The sequence below is a fragment of the Pogona vitticeps genome, chromosome 1 (assembly GCF_051106095.1).
Source record: "Pogona vitticeps strain Pit_001003342236 chromosome 1, PviZW2.1, whole genome shotgun sequence".
Classification (NCBI taxonomy): Eukaryota; Metazoa; Chordata; class Lepidosauria; order Squamata; family Agamidae; genus Pogona; species Pogona vitticeps.
Window position 1 is genome coordinate 212,354,594 of NC_135783.1, and position 23,760 is coordinate 212,378,353.

Genomic DNA, 23,760 nt, shown 5'->3' on the forward strand with positions numbered 1-23,760 from the left:
CCTCCCCCTCGGAGTCCCTCCGCACCCCCCCCCCATGTTGACCTGTGGTCAAGATGCACCTGAATGTCTGGAGAGAAAAGTTTCAATTCCCTTTATCTATTGATATGTTTATGTGTTTTCCTTTCTTGGTCCTGGATATATGGCCTTCAAGAATAGTAAATCTTAGTAGTGTTAAAATACTGATAGCTGTCTTCCTCCTTCTAACAGAGTGGGCTATTTGTGTGCCATTTGTCTCCTGAAATTGTCAGTTTTGGGGCAGGAGGAAGAGTTCTTTGTTATTCTAAATGAGGCTTGGAGGTTTGATCTCTTTGTGGTGTGAGTGACTTTTCTATTGCATACCTTGCTTGCGTGGATTAGTGAGACCGTCACCACTTCATGCATTGGATATTCTCTGAGATTTTTTAAAAAAAGGTACCACATAAGCAACAGTCTTATATGGTACCTTTAACTTGAAAAAAATCATAGTAAAATGAGGATGGTTGGGTGTTTGACTGAAGTGGTCTCACCCCAAAACTTTTTCCCTCTGTGTCCTGCCCTCATGCCTTGTCAATCACCCCCCCCTCTGGCTCGAGGCCATGGGCTTTCCTCCAGTGACGTCAAGGACTCATCCTCCCCCCTTTCCCCCATTGATGCCTCTGCTCTTTCCAGGGCTTTATCTCTCTCACCCACACCCCACCTCAGATGGCTCAGTGTGGCGCAGGAAGGGAGGCAGCTAATTGCACCCCCCTCTCCCCGCTCATCGCTGGTCACCTGGCCCCTCCTCCTTCATTCATCTCAGGCCAGCAAACGGTTCTAAGAACCAATAGTACATTTAGGAATAACTTCTATAGAATAGGTGAGAACCTGCTGAATCCCACCTCTGACTGCGCCCTAGAGTGGGACATGACTGGACTAAATGTCAAAGGGAACCTTTACCAAACAGGGCTAGGTAATGGGTTTCAAGTTGAGTTGAAAAACTAAAAGAACTTTCTTACAGTAAGCACAATTTCTCATTGAAGATGAGTGGTAGCCACTTCCTTGCTAGAAACCCTTGAGCAGAGGCTGGGCAACCATCTGCTAGAGTTTTTCTAGAATTACATTTCCTGCATCAAGAAGGTGGTTGAAATCAGTGGCCTGAAAGGCTGCCATGAATCCCATCCTTCGATCAGTTATGTGCAACTTTTGAACACAAAAGGCCTTAGGATAGTACTAATTTTAATGCTATCTGTGAAGCAACCCCTCATTCTCTAGGCACAGCATATTCCGGAGTACTCATTAGAGCTGACTTTTCTAACATTGTGTATTTTAGGCACCATAGTAGCAGCAGGGCTCCAGCAAGGGAGAAAAAGAGACAAGAGAGAGCCTGCTTTAAAAAAAAAAGTGATGTGTTATTCATTAAACTTTTTTCTTTTTAAAGTTCCTGTTAATTATTTTTTAAAAAAATCTTAAATTATAAGAACACAGGAAACTAAAAAAAGCAAAATGAGTGTGTGTTACTTGTTAGATTAAGAAAAGAAACAAGGTCACCAGCTGCTACAATATCTGTAGAAATAGCATTGTTCCCCAAACAGCAAAAGGTTGCTGGTAACTTGTCACCAATTTCTTTCAAGCTTTGCGCGCACCATGGGCACTCACTGCATAGTGAAATGTGGCAAGAGCCTGGCAGTGCTTTCTGAGCTCGGATTCCTATGCAAGAGAATTTAATCCCAACCTTCTCAGCTTCTTCTCCTTGTGACAGTCACCATTTCTAATTAGCTTTCCCAATGGAGGAGGAAGATGGATTATATTTTAATACCCAGAGACTAAAATTAGTTTATATTTTAGCAAGTTAGCACTTCTTAGCAGTTGATTTACTCTTGAAGCTGCAAAATCTGTGAGCTTGCAATTAATCATGCTCTGGTCATTTTCTTTCAAAAAATGTTCATTTTGTCTGTCTGGATCATAATAGAGGAAAACATATAATTTATGCAGTTTAGAACTTATTGCCTTGTGTTTAACTATGTCATAATATATTTTCTTGCCCGTTCGTTGTTCTTAACATGATGAAAGAATATAATTTTCCACAGACTCCTTTCACGAACTCCTTAAAGAGGAAATCCAATGAGTAGTTCTAATTTAAACATTATAAATATCTCATTATTTTAGTGGTTTTAAGTAATGTTCATTTTACTGTTTGAATACTACCCTTTTCAAAAGCTATGAATACATTCATTTGTACAAATTTAAAATAGTCTTTATGTAGACACACGAGCTCCATTCTACAGGTGTGTTAATAGGATAGTCATTCATCGAATTTTTACAATCACAAAGTATAGATACATTTTAATAAGTTTCTTTATTTCAGAAAGTGAACTATTGTTTTTAGCATACATTAGTCAACCTCTGCCAAAATATTAACCTGTAAACTATTTGGCATGCAAGAATAGTATATTAAAATGCTAGCTGCATACCAATCACTTACTATGCTGTGGCAGCAAATCAATTAGGCTACCAATTGTGTTCATTAGAACTCATTTAAATCTCAATTAAAAAGTTAATTAAAAGTAAGAGTGATGAGGAAATCATATCTAACATTCATATTAAATCCAAATCACCAAATTATTTTCAAATCCAAATCAACAATCATGGTTGCAATAAAAGGAAAAGAAAAGAAAAGGAAGAGGAGGGGGAAAATAAATTCAAGTTACTGTCCACCAGAACCAATTACTACAGACTTAACATTGTAATAGAAATCAAATTATAAATTGTATGCAGAAATATTTGTCTTGAACTGAAATGTTAATTTCAATTTATATTGGGATCTTTGTTATGGTGATGGTTGACTTTCTCTCTTCCAATAAGCATGAGCTATATTTGAAGTACTGTATTCAAGTAGCCACCACTTGCTCCAACATGTTATGTTTACTGATTTAAATCTCACCTGCTCATCAAAGTAGAGACAGGGCTACACACACACACCCATCCCATTGTTCCTCTCCTTCTCATTTGGTGGAAATAACAAATATGGGCAGTGTCCTGGTCCATGTTTCAAGCTATCTGATTTGAAAGATAGCTTGAATGGGGAGGACAGCCAGAAGACTACATGTCTTCTATGTGACTAACTGTCCTATGATGACTGCAGCTCATGGTCTTAAGTCAGTGGTGCACAGTCCATTAGTCACAGCACACATACACAAACACACACACCCTGTTGGGCATCGACTCTCAGGCCGTGGCCTCCATCATAGCCCCATCACTAAAATGCAAGAAAGACAAAAGCATTGTGCAGTCCTTTCCTCTGGGGGTGTCCTGGGACTGTGCAGCTTACCCAAGGCCACACAGGCTGGCTGTTCCCCAAGGAGGCATAGCAGGAATCAAATTCTTGCCCTCTGGCTCCATAACCAGATACCTAAACCATTGAGCTATCTTAGCTTAAAAATAAAAATTTTAAAATCCTGAAACAGATTCCACAATAATATACATGAGGACCAAGAACCACTGGGAGTTTGTATCCCTTACTGTATAGGGCCACCTGTATTATGTTGACATACCTATAAAGATAGGTCAGCATAATATCCTGAAACTAGCAGAGAATCGTTTAATGCAAAAACCTTGAGAAATAATAATAATAATAAAACGTCTTTTCTTAAAAGCAGGATCAGTGGGGATCCGGCTTTTTTGTATGTGCAGGTTTTTCCGAAAAGAAAGCAAAACAAAGGTGGGGCAAACTTTAAAAGGTCTGAAACTGAAACCACTGAAAATATTTAAATGATTTAAGTTCTGCATCAACATAAGACTTATTTATATTCAGTCCATTTTTCTCTTTCCTACAACATCCTACCAGATGCTTGTGGAAAACCCACATGCAGGACCTGAGTGGAATGGGACCCTCCTGCTCCAGATTCTCGAACAACTGGAACGGAGGGACATGTGTGTTCTGTGCTGACCAGTCACAACTGACTTTCAGCAACCCTAATAGTGCTTTCAAGGTAAGTGAGATGTTAAAAGCATGTTTTTATCAGTGAGATATTTAAGGCGTATTTTATCAGTGCTCCACAGTGGTGAGTTTCCCATGTCTGAGCAAGAATATGAACCCAGGTCTCCTGAGTCCCAATCCGTCACTCTACCCATGACACTGTCCTGGGTAGCACAATTGAGCGGCCTACTATCTTGGACAGTTGGATTAGTGGCCGTCAATAGCCTCATCCACAGCTTTATGCTCAGGGTTGTGACCCCAGGTTGTGGCAACACGTTTTGAAAGTCACCTATGTGCTGTGTGAAGGAGTAAGAGAGTCATGTGTGTGTGTGTGTGTAGGGGGCTTCTCTAACTCGGTCCTCTCAGCGGAGTTTGCCTGTAGAGAGTCCCTTGCCCTGCTCTGTGGCCAGTTCCTCTTCTTGTGCGTCCTTCTGGACTTCACTGGAGACTTTGACCCTCCTGGGGAAGAAAAGAAGAAAGCGAAAGCTCGAACTCTGCCCTGCCGCTGTCATGAGTTTTATGTCCCCCTTCCCTTTCTACCTTGATGAGCGACAGCAGCTTAAATATTATAAGGCCTGAATATCTCTTCCTGTTTATAAGCTCTTTTTATCTGTTAAAAGAATGCGAGGCCTCCTTTCCCTTTGTTTCCTCCAGGCCCAGTAAAAGAGGCCCCTGAGGTGGCTCAGGCAAGGCAGGGAAAGCATCCGCCTGATTTTATATGCAATTCTTGGCACTGAGGTCTGGGTAGAGGTGGGCAGGGTCCACCCAGTCCTTCAATCTCATTAATCATCTGGCTCTCCACGCCCCACCCCCACCCCCTTTCCCTTCCCTGCCACTACACCCACCGCTGGCAGCGTCTTCCGGAGGAACCCTTCTCTTTATTCATTCAGACAACCCTTTGGATTAAACAGAGCCAGCTAAATGTCAAACCAAATCTGAGTCTTGATGCAGATAATCATTTCAATAATATTTCTCCATTTGTGCCCAAACACCAAGGGAATAAAGCTTTTCTGCTGTCAGGTAGTGTAAGACTGCAGTTGGTGTAAATGCTTGACATTGAGCCAGATGGCTTAGCCGTGCCTCAGACATATGTTCAACAAGCAGGCTTGCACACATTGGAATTTTATTATTTTGAACTGGTGAGGCATGCATATTTATTTACTTGACCCTTTCTGGTGTCACTTTGGTTTTAAAACAATCAGTTATAAAGCTCCCCCAAGCAGCGGGCTAGGCCTGGTTTATAAGCCCTTGTCAGCTTGGCCATGCATTCTAGAGGAATGCGTTTTCCTTTTCAGACTTCCATTTATCTCTTCCGGGAAGACGAGAAGTCCAAAATTACATATTAACACCCCCCCTCAAAAAAACAACAACAACAACCTTATTTGCACACCTATGGCTGAAAATCATGTATCACTACCCATTAAAAAATTGTGGAGTTTAATTCTTACTCATACAAATCTTTATTCATTTCATCACCCTTCAACCTATCCTCAACTATCTCTTGTTTTTGTTTCTTTTATAGAGGATATATATCCTATATATATACACACAAGGGTGGCTGGATATCTGAAGTCCATTTCTGCACAGGATAATCCATCACCGAGCATTCTTGCCCAGAAAGATAACTGGCATTCCAAGGTTCCTTCCATGTGCAGATAACAGTGAGGTACTTTAAGGGTCTTCATTATTTCTGCAAATGTTTGCATATCCTCATGCAGAATAGATTTCCCCCCACTCGTCTGCCTCTGAATTCTGTCTCAAGAAAATTCTTATTTCAGGGATCAGGAAAACAACAACTTTCGAATTGATTCAACCCAGGCCTGTCAAATCCAACCCACCCTATGCTCTGGTCCTGTGCCGATCCATTGATGAGAACTTGCACATTCAGTCCCTACATTGGGCCTTTCTTGGTGAGATTCAGGTGGTCCCATAGGAAACAACATCTGAGAGAAGGATATCTTGGGGACTATGCATCCACACAAACCCAGTACCCACACAATGGAGCAGCCTTTGCTGAGAGATGGGAGCCAGGCTGTGCTCCCTTCAGCTCTGTGGTCCACCTCACAGCTGGAATCAAGTGGCCTTTCTAGCAGGAAGGCGAAGAAGCAAGATCCCTGTGGATGAGCCATGCTAGACTCCCCCTTGCCAGGTGCAGCCTCTTGATGTCCATTGGTCCTCTGGACAAAGACAAAGACATGAATACCATATCCTGTGTTGCATCCTTGTCAAATGGCCACTTCCCTGCTGTGATCGTTTTGATCTTATTTGGTTAATTTGTCCTTAATACTTTTCCTCATGTTTTTAATTGTGTTTTTCATGCTGTTCTAATTGATTGTGAAGCAATATGGGCTCTTATGGGGAGAAAGACGGCATATAAGTACAATAAAACGAAATAATCCCTGGGCAACTAGCTATTGAAATAGGGCAACTTTTGCCAAGGGGGGGGGGAAGGAGCAAACACAAAAGACGAGTGATATTAGTGCCCTCTTCCCCTGTTCTCCTGCCTGTTTGTTACCAGTTGTCTCACTTCTGGCACTGAAGGTAGGCTGGGAGGGAAAACTGTCACTTTTCACATACAGTGAGGGAAGGTGTGGTCCCAGGACCCTTCGTGGGTAGTTGCACCCTCCCTTCATGTGCATCTTTTCTGTGAGTCATCGGTAGATGTCACTCGCAGGGTGTTTTACATGTGAACAGAACTTGCATGATAAATAATTGGTCTGTTTTAGGGTATGACTAGACAGCTGAATTATCCTGGCCTGGGTTGGTCTAAATCAGTGGTTCTTAACCTTTTTGAAAGAAACGCCCCCTTGAGCCATTGAGGAAGTTATCATCGCCCCCCTTCCTGAGGTGATGATATCCTTCCTTCCTTCCTTCCTTCCTTCCTTCCTTCCTTCCTTCCTTCCTTCCTTCCTTCCTTCCTTCCTTCCTTCCTTCCTTCCTTCCTTCCTTCCTTCCTTCCTACCTACCTACCTACCTACCTACCTACCTACCTACCTACCTACCTACCTACCTACCTACCTACCTACCTACCTAGTCTCCCTCCCCACCCGGGTGCGAGGCAGTGCTTCACGGGGCAAGGATGAGGACCCAAGAGACCCTTTCCTTCCACCCGATCCACACTCAGTGCTCCCCTAAAGGAGAAAGGCAAGACGTGGCAGGTAGAAAGAGCTGGATCATCTGGCGGCAGCAGCAGCACCGGATCTACTGCCAGCACTGCGGCTGCAGTCGCCTTCACAGGTTTGGCTCGCTCCAGTGCCCCCCTACCGCCTCCCTTCTGTTCTTTTGCCCCCACACCGCCCCTTTTCGTTCTACCGCCCCCCTGAAAAATGAAATCGCCCCCTGGGGGGCATTATTGCCCACGTTAAGAACCACTGGTCTAAATCATGCTGAATAGGGTCACTTTGAGGTGCGGAGTGTCATTTTGGGTGCTCTTTGTATCTTAGCTGACACATCAGTTCAATGTTTTGAAAGGGTTGTTTTCTGTGTGTTTTTTAAAGCCCTTTGAAGGCACTGCTGATGTGTTAGTGACAATTTTTAAATCCTTAAACTCCCTCCCCCTACCCTTCTGCAGTCAAGCCCATCTGATTGTACTCTTAATATTTGATGATAGGTGCCTGATCTGCCTACACCCTTCTAGAGACATTTCTTTGTCCAGCTTCATTTTTGTATTTGTGCGTTTCTGCTTCTCTAGGAAGATCCCTTTTCCATCAATGGGGAAACGCAAATGGCAGGGCCCGGTCATTGGGCTGATTGGTTCAGGCAGAACAGAAGGACCTCTGATTGGGTGGCAGGAGTTTGCAGAGCTGGACATTCCTTTGTTTTTCTTCCCATTTCCCCACTTCTAGTCATGACACATGAATGCTGGATTGAACTCACGATATACCACCATTCCACTCTGTTAATGCCTCTGGGCTCTTTGCTTTACCTCATGGTCAACTTGGGAATGCACAAATACCTTTGATTTGGTTTGTTCTCACACTATGTTATGAGTACAGTGAATATCACTTAAGAATATTGTACAGACAAGTATGTAACCATGTATATGTTAACTGCATATCTGGTGTTGCAATATTAGTCCCTTGATGTTATCATTCCAGTTGGGATCCAAACAGTAGCAACCCCTCACATACCTTGAAAGGAGCCTTCTAAAAGTTGAAGGGCCTCAGCACTTGAATCAATAATATGAGTTCCTATCCTCAGAAGTAAAAAAAATAAATAAAAATCAGCTCCTGCTGTCACATAGAAATGCTTTCATCAGCTTCAATGGTCCATTCCATCCTCAACCATGTGTCTGCTATGGGCAGCCTTTAGTGGGCTGGGCAGCTTTAAGTTGTCTTCTTTTATAAGCATAACTGCATGGATGCTTTTTAAGAATTTGCTTTAAAAATGAAAATTTAAATTTTAGGTTCTACAAAAGTAACTCCTTAGTTTTATTATTTGATGGATTGACAGTTTCCACTTTGTTTAATGTGTGGGCTAAGAGTCGTAATTTCATGTCTTGGCAACTGTGCTAAAAAGACCCACAGTTTTAAATGTTGGAACTGAGATATTAAATTGTGGATTAATACAAAGTGAAAGACGTTAACGCTGATAGAAAGTTAGGTAGGTAGGTAGACAGATCAATGAGCTGATAACCACATGCAGGCATACTACAAAAGGAAAAATATTAATTCCAAGAAAGAAATTATTTATTGCTAATAATTCAGTCAGTTTCTAATTTGGACATTACTTCATATTGACCATTTTATTGCTCATTTAAAATATTTCATCATATAGCCATCAATCACACATGTGCTAAATTAGTTCCTCAGGAGCAGCATTTCAGCAGAATTATAATAAAAAGTGCAGATGTGTGCGCCTAAATACCGCATTTATAGGAAGTTATCCTATTAACGCAAATTTACCAGGGAGCCTTCAACATTGTTCAGTCTTGTTGCTATTTTTAATATTTTAAATATATTTCAAAAAGTATTTATATATATATATCTTGAGTGTTTTTGGTGTGTAAACATACTTTATATATATAAACGCTGTTAAGTTGGAAAGATAGGGCATATACGTTCAGCCTTTTAGACAGTACAAACTCCAGAGGTTTCAGGTTGAAGAAAATGTGTTTAAAAATTAAGAGACAAAATGAGAAAATAAAGAATTAAAATGTGCATTTTAGAATTGGTTTGTACTATCTCTGTGAACGTGAGAGCCATAAACTAACACACACAAAGTAATTTCATGTTGTATGCTCAGAAATAAATTCTGCTGTGCTCAATAGTGCTTCCTCCTGGGTGAACAACAAACTGCAGAAGTATTCCTTTAAAACAGCTCCTGTGTTTAGGACACAATCTAAGAGTTCTTCCCGAGGAAGCTTTTCTGGTGCAGATTTCCACACCACTGTATGAATGCCAGGGTAGGGGCAGCCATAGGCGTTTTCGGTGCCAGGATGGGGCCTAGTAGCACAGCCTTGCTTCTGGTAATCACACAGAGCGCTCTTTCTACAATAAATACTGGAAGGGTTCTTCAAAGACCAGACGTTTGCAGGCCTTCTTCCAAAGCACATCTCTTGCTGCATGATACATCTCTGAAGCTTTGTGTATATACTGTACTGTTTTCCAGAACAATCGCTTCGACAGAAAGACGACTGTTCTTGTTTTTTCTGGGAAGCCAGTAGTGCGCGTTGCTGCTTTGCCCTGAGCCTGTCTCCTAGCACGAGAGGAGAAAGACATTGGTTATATTCCCTCATGGTGGGGCTTAAGTAGGTGGTGGTGGTACAATCTGTGGGACAGTCACACCTTGCTAGGAATACATGTTCTCCTTTCAGGGTTGGCCAAAGACATTTGGTTCCACTTCCACCTCCAGAACCTGATGGGAAAGGCAGTTAAATCTTCCCTCAGATCTGATGGTGAAACAACATTCATTCCCCACCCTGCCAGAGTGTGGCATGCTAGTTCAGAGGCTGTGTGACATAAAATAACTCCTGCCTCAAACACCACAGGCCACTACATATACTCCACAGCACCTGCCACCTGAGTTGGTCCCCCTCACTCTGGGAGCAGGTCTGGCCCTGATACTTCTTCCAATTTTGGACAGCAAAAATTTAAGAGGCCACACTGTCTTTAACACACACACACACACACACACGGTTTGCTCTTACCTCAGTTTGCTCCTGGTACATAAAGGAAGTATGTAGAATATGCTTTGGCTATGATAAATCTGTTAATCTTTGAGGGGCCACAATACTCTCTTGTTCTCCCAGTATTCATTCATTCATTCATTCATTCATTCATTCATTCATTCATTCATTCATTCATTCATTCATTCATTCATTCATTTACCACACCTTTCTTCTCCCAAAGTAACCTGTAGCAGGTCAGCTCAAAACGAGCAGCTCCTTATTGAATGTTTTCTACTCTTGCCCCCCATCTGTATACCATAAAACATCAATGCCTTCCAAGAGCTACTAATTTGGTGCTTGCTTCTGCCCATATAATGATTTGCAAACTACTTCCAAAAATGTCTTTAAATCAAAATGAACAAAGAAACAAACACACCTTTTCGCACTGATCAAGGTGGTCTGAATTAAGTTCAATACTGTATGTATTTTCCCTTATGTGGTCTAGCCAGAAATCACTGTTGTCCAGTTACCATCTTTATGTTGTAAAGGACTGTAATAAAAGATGCTGAAGCATCATTAGAAAAAGCTTCATCCCAGTTATCCTATGACAGAATGAACAGAGCCAATTGATTTTAAAAAGAGCAGAGAGAGGTTAAGCAAATCATGTGGCAAGAACTGTAAAGGGACGTCACAGCACAATAGGTGCCTCCAAAATACAAGCTCTGTTAATTGAATAGATCATCAGATTGACTGTGATAGTGCTGGCAGAAAGCTTCCGATAAGGGCCTCACAAAGCACAATGCCAAAAGAAATGGATATAGTCAATTTTTATGATTTTAGCTAGCCTGAAGCATTGTAAGGAAGTGAACAGAATGTATCCCGGTTCAGCATGAACTCACTGGTGCCCTCACTGGCAAAGGAGGGATTAAAGCTATAAGGGAAGCAGGTCTGAGAACAGTCCCTGCAGTGCTCCATTGCCACCCTGCCTTCCTCTCCTGATGCTCATCCACTTCCCTCGGGCTCAGTGGAAGTGGTAAGAGGTTGATATGATGAAACTACCCCACCCTTCACATGCACTAGTATGTAAAATAGAACAACCAAAGGCCTGACATAAGAACCCGGTGTTGTAGCAGACACATGTTTGACAGACAAGTTAAGCAGGGAGACCAGTGGTGGCTGGTCTACTGGAGCAATTGATCCACTCCTACACCTCACTCTGCCCATAAAAGAAGCCCTTTCCTGCCTGTCTCCTCACAGAAGGTCAGAGCTCCACTTGCGTTCCCTTACTGCTACCTCAGGGATGGCTAAACCCAACACCCCTGCATTTAAGGCCTCCATGTCTGCAACCATCTTATTTATTTATTTATTTATTTATTTTATATCCCGCCTATCTAGTCAATAGACCACTCTAGGCGGCTCACAACAAAGGGAACAACAATAATAGAAATCATTATACAAAGTGGAAAACTTTCAACAATTGGATAAACCACTAGGAAAGAGAAGGAAAGAGGAGTAAGGAATTAACTGGGGGGGGGGAGGGAAGGCCTGCCGAAACATCAGTGTTTTTAGTTGCTTTTTGAAAATGCCCAGCGAGGGGACCGCTTGGGTCTGGCCACTGCATTAGGATGGTGTCCTTGAAGATCTCCACAATACAGGGACCCTGCAGAGGTGAAGTATTAGCTTTGACAGTGTCAGCGTCTACAAAGAGCAGGCATTATGAGCAGTTGTATCTGCTGTTATGTAACCTTTTTAAAAAAAAAACATTTTATTAGTTTTTCACTCTATCTACATTTGATTTGTGCTTGTCAAACATCGTGTTACATGATTTGCTTACAATTATTTGTTTTTTGCATCTCAGTGTTATGTAATCTCTACCAGCCCAGTCCAAGTGGTCTGTATTTTGAGGTGAAGGAAGTTTCATTGCTCTAAATGGACTTGACCTAAGTAAGTGCATCATTCTTTAGACAATCAAGTCCAGCCCCCTGCCTCTGCAGGAAATCCACAGCTAAAGCCTCCTTGATAGGTGGCTGTCCAACCTCTGCTTAAAAGTCTCCAGTTGAGGAGAGTCCACCACCCTATGATGCAGTCGACTCCATTGTTGAATAGCTCTCATTCTTAGGAAGTCCTTCCTAAGGTTTAGTTGAAATCTCCTTTCTAGTAACTTGAACCTACTACTTCTGGTCCTATCATCTTGAGCTGTAAACAAGAAGCCTGCTCTGTATTCAATGTAACAGTCCTTCAGATATTAGAAGATGCCTTTTGCCTCTCAGCCTTCTGAGAGGAGGGACAACTTTTCCCATTTTCAGCTTTCAGGGACTTCATCTGATCACCAGGAATTCTCAAAGATCATAGACAGAGGCTCTGTGATTCGGATCGTGGGGGTGGGGGAGGGAGAGAGATAGTGTTTTGGTTGTTGTGGGTTTTTCGGGCTTTGCGAATACACAGATAGTGTTTTGTTTGTGATCTGTTTTGGTTCTGCATTGGTTCTGCATTGAGCTAGATCAGTACTGCAGACCGGTAACTATTCGGGGACTATTATATTCATCAGCTTCCAAGGTGACACTAGCTCTCCTCTCTCTTTTTTAAAATTCATCTCCGATTAAGTAATTTTTTTTTTCACCTTATGGTATTTTAGATATTTCCACAGCTTGCATGCAATGGGGGAAATGAGCGTAAGAGAATTACTAGTTGGAGGCTGGCCCAGTTCCTAGCTCATTATTCCTTAAAGGATTTGGTGTTCCATTGAGTGGAAAATATTGTGTAGTCAGGTAATGCTGACTGCAGTACCGTTGAATTTTATGAATTTAGGGTCACTATTTACCACTAAATTTTATGCTGAATCCAATAACAAGGCAACAAGGATGCCAGTCATTGTAAGTACTACTTCCTCATGATTTAACCTAGAGTATTTATTCAACAAAATGGCAGCTTATTTGCCAGCCACAAAAAATGTTTTGGTGCCGCATTCTGTAAGAAATAAATGCTTTCAATTGAGACCAGTCTCCCTGTCTCTGATTCTTTCTCACCCACAGCCATGCACAAACACATAATAGAATGCAAGGTGGGTGTTTAATGGTTCCCTCTCATTTAAAGGAGGAGGTTAAGAGAATTCTTGGCTAGCTTAACTATAAAGTCAAGTCAGATCACATATCCCTGGTCATCCCATTACGTTTGCAACTTTAATAATCACATCATTTGCTCTTCATGAGCACATCACCCCATTGCTTTCAATAGGGGAAGGTCACGTGTGAATCATCAGGTAATATAATGGTACGTACATACATGTGTATATACATGTGCTTTGACCTCTGCAGATCCAAGCACTTTATAAATAATTGTAAATAAGTAATAAATGTCCTGCTGTGATCAGAGGTTGGGCTAGATGACCTTTAGTCTGTTTTCTCAGCTTTGACCATTCTACCTTCGGTGACCATGCTAGGAGTCGAAATTCATGACAGTCTAGCCGGTCTGAAGATATTGCACTCAACTTCCCTGACACTCTCAAACCCCCTCACCACATTAAGGTATGCAACCAAGCATATGTCTCCATGTCTGCAGAAGAATTACATAACTTTAATGTTGACAATGAAGAAATCAGAATTGTTCAAGGTTTTCTATACTTTGGCTCAGTCCGAATGGAGACAAGAAATCAGAAGACTCAGAAAGATTCTCAGCTGTAAGAATGTGTCACCAGAGACCAGGCTGAAGATCTTCTCCTGTAGTAATCTCTGTTAATCTGTGTGGATGTGAAAGCTATTTTATTTATTTATTTATTATTTATTTATTTATTTATTTATTGTTGTATTGGATTTATACCCCGCACCATCTGGCAACCAGGCCACTCTGGATGGCTAACAAGATAAACAGCACAATATCAAAACATGATTTAAAAAATGAAATAATACATACATTCAACAAATATGATATGAAGAAAACTGACAGAAAAAAATGATTCTTTTGAAATGTGGTATTGGAGGAGAGCTTTTCAGAGACCATAGACTGCTAGAAAATATAAATGAATGGGTGCTAGATCAAATCAAGCCTGAACTCTTTCTATGAGAAAAAAAAGACAAAACTGAGGCTGTTGTACTTTGGGACATCATGTGCTGTGCCCTGTGCTGTTGGCACAGTTCCCACCCACCGCAGGCTATCAACTGCTCCAATCTGCCTGCTGGGGCTGCCCAACATATTTGTCCACTCCCCAATGCAACCTGTCCTTTGCTTCTCCTGTGCTGCTGGCATTTCCTGCTGGCATGCCCACTGTTCAGGGTTCAATCAGTAGGCCCACTGCAGTCCTTTCCTAACACGTAGGCACTGCTGGCTGTTGGCATACACCTCTTTTTGTTTGGCACAATCACTGGGAAGATGTCAGAGAGCACACAAAGAAATCCTTTTAAAATGTTTTGCCTGCTTGTATTTGTTTAAAGAGGAAAATAATAGTGTTTGTATTGATTGTAACAGAATTCTGGATATCTGGAAATACTGGATTTTTAAAATTCCAAATTCTGAATCTGAAGGCTCATGGTAATTGTAATTGTAATTTTATAATTTCATATATTTTATATTATTCTGTTTTATCTATGTAAGCCGCCCAAGTAGACATGTTCTAGAGGGGCAGGGTAAAAATCAAATAAATAAATAAATAAATAAATAAATAAATAAATAAATAAATAAATAAATAAATAAATAAATAAGGCCTGTAATTCTGAATTCCAAATCCACCTTCTCGTCTAGTGCATACCCCTAGACATAAGGACAACAGGAGAAAGTTTCCCCTTAACCTGTGACTGCTAACTTCATTCAGCAGTTTTGGGTGGGGGATGTTGACAAATGTCTTTTGCTAAATCTAAATACACAATGACCCAGATCCTCTTGTTTAGTTATGCTGGTGTAGCACAAACAGTGTATCAGTTATATGTTGAGTTATATGACTCGACGTGTTTATAATAATTTCTTGACTTCAGAAATGTTACATCATTTACATACACATGCAAGAGGATGTTGGCCAATATCTTGATTATCCTATTAAATTGTCCAGGATTGTGGAAAATGAAATCCCGTACACAATATGCAAAGGCTGCTGCTAGCCAACTTTCTGCACATATTCTTACTAATTTATTTGGTCTCTGTGGTTCTTGTTTTAAAAAAAAAAAAATTAACAAGGGATGACAAAAAGGGAAAAGGGAATTGAGGTTAAGAGGGAAGAGGAGAAAAACTAACATACTAACATCCATTCTATACATATTGCCATATCAAAATTCCAAATTACTTTTTTTACTATTTTCTGCCTTCCAGATTTAAGTTCTCATTTCAATGTACAGTGGTGCCTCACTTAGCGATGTTAATTGGTTCCCCCCAAAAAAATCGCTATGGGAAAACATCGCTAAGCGAAACACCATTTCCCATAGGAATGCATTGAAAACCGGATAATCCATTCCAATGGGAACGGATTACCGTCCTTAAGCGAAAATCGCCATAGGAAACATCGCTAAGCAAAATGTGGTTCCTCCATTGGAATGCATTGAATAGGTTTCAATGCATTTCAATGGTTTTGACAGGTCTGTTTTTGCTATTTTTAAAGTCTCTTAAAATGTTCAAAAACTGTTTAAAATGCTTGGAATCGTTAGTGCATTCTGTAAAACCTTTGCAAACTTAATTTGGCTTTGTTCTGAGTCTTCGTTAATTTTTGGTGAATTCCCCCCCCATTGGAATGCATTGAACTGTAGGTTTGACAAAGTTTGCAAAGGTTTTACAAGGTGCACTAACGATTCCAAGCATTTTAAACAGTTTTTGAACATTTTAAGACACACTTAAAATAGCAAAAATGGACATCGCTAAGTGAAACAGGGGGACCTAAACTGTCATCGCTAAGCGAAGTAAGGTCCCGAACATCACTATGCGAAATTTCCTTATAGGAAACATCGCTAAACGGAGCGCAAGATCGCTCCAAAAACCTCATCGCTAAGCGAATACATCGTTAAACGAGGCAATCGCTAAGTGAGGCACCACTGTATGCTCTTCATACGCTGTCTGTTAACTTTTGTGAAGGACAGTCCTTCATCACTTCTGATAAAATGTCCATTTCCGCTGTTTCCCGTATCTTCTCTATGAGATCTTCTTGTTTCGGTACCGTCGGACATTTCCAATTTTTGGCATAAAGAATTCTGTCTGTAGTGACTATGTATATAACTATATACTCCTTTGTCTTATCTATGTTATCAGGTATCATACTCAATAAAAACAGTTTTGGGGTTAATGGCACCTTACAAAGCAATATTTGTTGCAATATAGCATGTACTCTTTTCCAATACTGTTTCGCTACTCTACATGACCACCACATATGATAATAGCCTCCCACATGTGCTTCACATTTCCAACACACATTTGATACATCTGTATACATCTTCGACAATTTTTTGGAGTCATATGCCACCTATAAAACATCTTGTATATATTCTCCTTAAAATTAATCTTGTAAGCTTTATATTATTTTGCCATATTTTCAACCATTGATCAATATCAATATTATGCCCTATGTTTTGTGCCCACTTAATCATACATTCTTTAACCATTTCGTCTTGCATTTTGATTTCTACCACAGCTCCAGTCCTGCTTTCCAATTGCTCCCTCCAGTGTACAGCTGTAGCCTCCAAGGGAGGGGGGGTTTCTCCCCCACTAAGATAAAATATAGTCACAAAGTCTCAAAAACTGGTACTCAATCTGCTGTTAAAAACTCTGTCAGATTCTTTATAACATCAACACAAGCTCTGTCCACAATTGCTTAATTCATCAAGAAGTTTTCCAGGGACAGCTTTATTTTCTTGACCTTGGACCGGTCTGCCCAAAGCTTAGTTTCATTTTCAGATAGTACGCCAGCAGAGCCGGTAAGCAAAGATTCGCCACTTCTATACTCCTTTTGGCCCTTATCTCTTTACCAGTTCATTTTAGATTAAGGGGTTCAATTTTGTTGTTATCAGTTTTTAACTGTAATTCTCCGTTCTCCTTTTTCCCGGGGGTAAATCGGAGTTACTCACTGTTAGTCACCACCACAATGGCATCCCGTTCCAGTCTGCGCTTCGTGATTGTCTTCAGAGGGAGAAAAAGAAGAGCCGCCGCCCCTCATTCCTTCCTCCGACGCTCACTCACAGCCCAGAAGAGCCTCTCCTGGCCCCTCCTGACCCTTGTTGTCACTAAGGGTCTCCAGACTGGTCGGTTTTCAGCTTTTCCCAGGAGCTCTTGCCCCCGGGTGCAGCTGAACAGCACAGTGACAAGCCCCGCCTGGTCTCTGTGGTTGTTAATTATGCTGACCTGAGATACAGGTCAAATATGGTTTATTAATGGATGATGACATTATACAGTATTAGAGATGCTCAGCCGTACAGTCCCATAAGAAAGAATACAAAGAGCCTCTGTTACTAAGTACTTTAATTGTTGCTTAGGAATTTATACACTACCAACAAAGTCATAAGCCTGGTCTGGTATCCAGGAAAATGGAAATAGGATACACAATGCAGGATTCAACCACCGCTTTCTAATTTCAATGCAAGAACAGCTCTAACACCAGATGTGTTCCTGTTTGTCAATGTCTTCTTCAAATAAGGACCCCAGAAATGGACGTAGGAGGCCAAATGAAGTCTGGTTAGTACAGACTTTATATTTGTTCCCGTCATGTTCAATCATGTTAGTTTCAGCCTAGCATTCTGTTCTACAGTGTTAAGATCTTTTTAAAATCTTGATTTTGTGGACATTGGTGTTAGCAGTTCTTTCACACTTTATCTTATCTGCAATCCATATGGCAGGCAGGTTAGAACACGGCCCTCTCAATGATGAAAATTTATTTCTTTACATTTTTACACCATCTGCCTTGGGTTCTTTTTCAGAGAAAAGTAGGATAAAATATTTTAAATGAAATGAAATAAAATAAAATGAACAAACAAACAAACAAATCTGACTTAGTGACATGCAGTATTTTGGACAGTGACGCAGTAATTATAAATTACCCTGAACCTTCCCCCACAAAAAAACAGAAAACTCCTCATAATAAAGGACAGTCACAAAGAAAAATGAAAAACGAGGGCCCTGATAAAAGTTTCAACATCAGATGATGCCGTGTAAGATGAATCCGGGAATAGAAGTATCAGTGAATGTGGCCAGTGCAGATGGGGGAAGAGTTTCATTTCACTTCCTTTTCTGAAGAACTTAGAAGATTCCACACACTTCTTCATGCTCAAAATGGGAGATGGGGTAGAACCCTTGAAATTTCACAACATGGAATGGAAGAGAAAATCAAATACGAGATCTTCCTGCACAAGCTGGTTCTGCGTCTATCTCTGGCACACAGACTGAAACCTAGATTCAATGTAACACAATTGGAGCAAAACAACTCTGTTAGCATAGCTGTGTTAGATTTAATGGTTGCACAAGGTATGGCCCTGGAGAGGATGCTATCTCTTGCATTATTGGTAGCATAATGGAAAACCTGTACTGGATCCCACCCTGCACTGATTCTACAAATTCATTTTGATGTATGCAATATACTTTGCACCAGCACAAGGACATTGTGGGAGATAGGCCAGAGTCTTAAGAGCTATTCATGATTTAAAAAGGAGTCTCACAGTGCAGTCATTAAGCTGCAATACTGCAGTGAAGATTCTGCTCATGACCTGAGTTTGATGCTGGGTTCGGTCAGGTAGCTGGCTTGAGGTTGACTCAGCTTCTGTCCTTCCAAGGCCAGTAAAATGAGTACCCGGGTTGCTCAGGAAGTGGGGGGGGGGGAATGTGCATCCTGCATAATTAAATTGTAAGCCACCCAGTGAGAGCTTTAAGCGCTCTGGAGTGGTATAGAAACAGCACACTTTGCTTTTAAAAGGCTACATATTGGAAACAGATCTCAAACAGTGCTTCCACACTCTACGATCAGAACTCTGCAACTCCTTAGCTGGGATGGCCTTTGTGGATTTAATCTCATTCAAGTTTATTTTATTACATTTGTAAAATTATTCAAATGTGTCTGTGTACTTAACCAAATCGACTATACTGTATAAACGGTCTCCTGCTTTCCATCTCTTGACTGTAATCCAGCGTGGCTAAAAGCATGCAAAAAGATGAGCCAGCACACAGTATGAGAGATAACACTGATTCCATCCAGATAGTTACCCCAGCAAATAAAAATAAGAATTTGTGGGGTCTCTGTGCAGACTTTCTCCTGAACCGGTGGTATCAAGTATGAGGACACCACGTGTGCTAGTTTTCGACTTTTTCCATGTTTTCAGTTTGAACATCAGCACAAGGTCTTCTCTCCCCCTTCTTCTGAGCCAAGGTTGTTAGGATGGGAGCCTGCAGCCCATTGGTCAGCAAGAAGGATGAATGGATCTGGATCCTAGTTCTTCCAGGAGGCACAGGAAAGGACACACACAGTACACCCTGCTCATGAAATCCTTCCCACAGGCAAGGGAATGTCCAACCATGCCTATTCATTTGCCCTACACATAGAATCTCTAGGTGGAGTCCTACAAACTGGTATACACACAACATAATTATTGATTTTTCAACCTAAAGCAAATTCTACAGAAAAGCTGGCTTTTCCTTGGGACTTGAGAGAACGTCTTCTTGAGACATCTGGCATCCTTTCATGTTACAAAACCTCCACGGCATTTGTTTCCAGAGAGAACCAAGACGGATGCCTAATTCTCCACTGTCATGAGCCACTTTTCCTGAGCCTGCTTAGGCGGCAGACGTTGCAGTGGGTTCCCTGCTGCTCCAACTCCTTCCTGTGGTGGAGAAAGTAGAATCAAAGAACTTCAGCCAGCTCCCTGTGGATGGCACCATTTGGATATACAGCGGAACCCATCCCAACTCACATCATTTCTGACAATTATTAAAATGACAAACACAGGGAGCCATAAAACCTGTGACAGAGGAGAGTTTGTGAGAGAGAGGATGAAAGGAAAAGCCATAACATTATTAATTTATTTACAGTTTTACACCAAGTTAACTGTTCAAAGAAGAGAGAAAGCATATACCATGGTATGGGAAGGAAGGCCAATATTATAAACCAACTCTATACAAATGCTAAGTTAGGAATATATTTACTAACTGCTTACCTGACAGTGAGCTCCATTGAACCCAGCAGTTTCAGACTGTGCTGATGAGCACACTGCCTGGGGTATTAAGCACCAGTGAACACAATGTTGTCTTTTGTTGTTTAGTTGTTAAGTCATGTCTGACTCTTCGTGACCCCATGGACCAGAGCACGCCAGACCCTCCTGTCTTCCAGTGCCTCCCATACTTGGGTCAAATTCATGTTGGTAGCTTTGGTTCATAGGTCTTACATTCCAGGTTCCTATGCAATATTTTTTCTTTGCAGCATCGGACTTTCCTTTCACTTCCAGGCACGTCCACAGCTGAGCGTCCTTTCGGCTTTGGCCCAACCACTTCATTAGCTCTGGAGCTACTTGTCCTTGTCCTCTGCTCTTCCTCAGTAGCATGTTGGATGCCTTCCGACCTTAGGGGCTCATCTTCCAGCATCATATCTTTTAGCCTTTTGTTTCTGTCCATGGAATTTTCTTCGCATAGATACTGGAGTGGCTTGCCAGTTCCTGCTCCAGGTGGATTGCGTTTGGTCAGAACTCTCCACTATGACCTGTCTGTCTTGGGTGTCCCTGCACGGCACAGCCCATAGCTGCTCTGAGTTACTCAAGCCCCTTTGCCACGACAGGGCAGCACTCCTTGAAGGGGATACATACACAGTTCTGCTCTGTTAATCTTTTTCTCTGTCTAGCAATATGGTTGATATATTTTATATCAGGCATTTGAATTTTGATCTCTGAATTATCATATTAAAAACTAATAATATGTATTTAAGATAAGGTAAACATAAAACATATATAGGTTCAAAGTGGGAAATCATTAGATAAATTACTACAATTTTTAGAGTGCACCCTTCCTGGGAAAATAATTAGTGCAATCTTATATGTATCTACATACAAAACAAATTTGACTGAGTTTAATGGCACTTAATCCCAGGGAAGCAAGTAGAGCTTTGAAACCTTATGGTATAAACCTGTATTAAATACTACTGGTCAGCATCTTTTTGAGCTTCTGAATGGAGACTTCCACCAGCATAATAATGCAGGATTGTGGTGTTAGCGAACAGAATTATTATTGCAGAAATGGTAATATGCATGAAGGAAACTCACCCTTTGTTTGCACAATGGCAATGCGTGCACATGCATCATGATCCCGTGTTATTATACCGACCACTGAATTCAAGGAGACTGACTCCCAGGTAAGTGTATATGTATATTCCATTTCTGGCAAAATTCGTTCATATCTTGACATTTTATTTTGTTCAGCATTCTTTGAAACTAATACCAAACTGGAAAGAGCCATTACATTTATTGTGTGATGAATCCAAATTCTGCACCAAATTCTATAGCAAATTCTACATGCTCACATACTATTGCCATGATCATCATGAATTCTCACAAGTTGGAAAGTAGTTATGTGGTTCTGGGTATACCAATTTCCTGCTCTGATTCTGTGGTGGCAATTGCCTTGAGCCAGAAGATGATGATTATCATGGAAGAGTTCTATGAAGTAAGGATTGTTAAGTGTTGAGAAAGGGTCTGCTTCCCCATGAGGGTATCAATATCTCTGGTGATTATAGGCTCTACTTTAAAAATAGCATAAAACCTACCTATTTCACAGCTGAATATTAAGTAGTCAAATAATAATAATCATGTGCTGTCAAGTCAATTCTGACTTATGGCAGGAATAGCTGAATATTAATAGTGATATTAATATAGATTTTTGGAGCAGCTTGACCATCCGGTTATCTATAAAAATATTTATTAAGTACTTAAAAATGGACATCATAATGCAATGAGGATGATCCATGGAAAGGAATGGAATCGTGTCCACCTACAAAAAGCATAATGTAAGAGACAAGAGGAGGAAATCCAATCCTCAGTTCTACTGAATTCCCGTGCCATTTTTTATTTCTCTTAGATTGTATGGGGATTGATAATCAGAATTTATTATTGATGTTTCGATGTATCTGTTATATCCCACCTTTTAGTCCAGCTAGCTCAAGAGAGGGCTGGAAATCCCGCAGTAAATAGGACGTTTACTGCAGTAAACAGAACATTCTTTCATTTCAACAGAAGATGGTAGATGTTTGCGGTTTTTCCCTTTTAGCTTCCAAGAGATTTTTGCATATTTTTACGCAAGAGTGGTTTTAATGCATCTCTGAAAAAAAAACATGTGCAGTTTTGGAAAATGAGTAACAGTTGCTTTCTTACAACTTTTAAAACTAGGGGTACTGCTTGGACTTTTTGTATCTCTCTGACTAATCATTGTATCTTTTTGCAAAATGGAAAAAAAATACTTTTTCATGTGCCTTGGTCTTGTGTTGGAGCTGAGATCTTTCAGTGGAGCTAGAGACTTTTCAGTGAAGTGCCTTGAACAAAATCTTGATGGATTATTATTATTTTTTTAGACATTCCTAGGCCAAAGTAGTAGTTGTGGCTCTCCTCCTCCACACTTTATAATCCTTACAGTGGATTAATTTTGCCAGCTCTGGAAGCAGCATCAACTTTTGAGACAGGATTCTAGGATTTTCCTTGTTACCAGCATGGTCAGATCAGTACATTTGTTTGGAGCGTAGGAAATGGGGCCAATGTGATTATCTCTTTCTAAATGTATCTGTACAACTTGTATTCCAGATCTCTGTCTTAATGAAAGGAGTCCCTCTTCTCTTCATTCTTTCAAAGAATTCTTCATTCTTGCAAAGAATGGTTTATTAAAAGTTATAAATCAACATGGTGTCCAAAGAAAAATGCACTTATAAATCTGAAATGTATGCTTCTGGAAACAGAAGCAACCCATGTCTATCTGTGCTGTCAGAGGTTGGGGTACCATCTCATTTATTCACCCTGATTTTATATGCCCTTTCTTTCACTCTGTGACGTTGGATGCTCAAAGTGGATTCAGATGATATCTGACTCAAGACCCTGTGTTGCCTGAGGGTTCAGGACAGACTGTATGACATCCACAGCCCTCTCTCCCAATAGGGAGGAAGTGTCTGTGGCTCTGGAGGAACAGCAGGATGCTGTTCTTACCATCATTGTTCCAAAGAGCTGCTACCATTCTGCTTAGTGGTAAGGCCAGCCCCAAAGTCCAGTTTCCCTCTTCTCCACAGTAACATGGTTGCTGTTAATTGCGCAGTTCTATACAATCCAGCTCACATTACTAGCCTCTTACGGCCATTTGAAGCACTACAGCTATTAGAAATGGGAATGAAGAACATCACTCCAGTGGGTTTGCTCCCTCACATATATCTGCCAACTAACTACTGTTTATCCAGTATTGGAAATAATGAGTTACAAGCAATATAGTTACATAAACTAATTACTTTTCAGTAACAAGTAGTATAACTGGTAGTTGCATAGTTGCTTTCAGGTACAGTGGTGCCCCGCTTGATGATTACCCCATTAGACGTCGAAATCGCTTGACGATGAGTTTTTTGCGATCGCTATAGCGATCGCAAAATGATAATTCCAATGTTTTTTTTTCATTTTACGATGATCAGTTCCCTGCTTCGCGAACCATTTGTTCGCATTACGACAATTAAAAACAGCTGATTGTCGGGTTTTCAAAATGGTTCCCCGTTGTTTTCCGGACCTATTTCTGGAAGACAGCGATGCAAAATGGCTTT

At 40.9% G+C, this 23,760-nt stretch overlaps 1 long non-coding RNA gene across 1 annotated transcript; it reads left to right on the forward strand.

The window, feature by feature from the left end:
* The first annotated feature begins 3,738 nt into the window (after positions 1-3,738).
* LOC140701839 (uncharacterized) lies at positions 3,739-13,209 on the forward strand. The gene is made up of 3 exons (XR_012080824.2): positions 3,739-3,947; positions 5,457-5,600; positions 5,713-13,209. It is a non-coding gene; the product is annotated as an uncharacterized LOC140701839 (long non-coding RNA).
* The last annotated feature ends 10,551 nt before the right edge of the window (positions 13,210-23,760 follow it).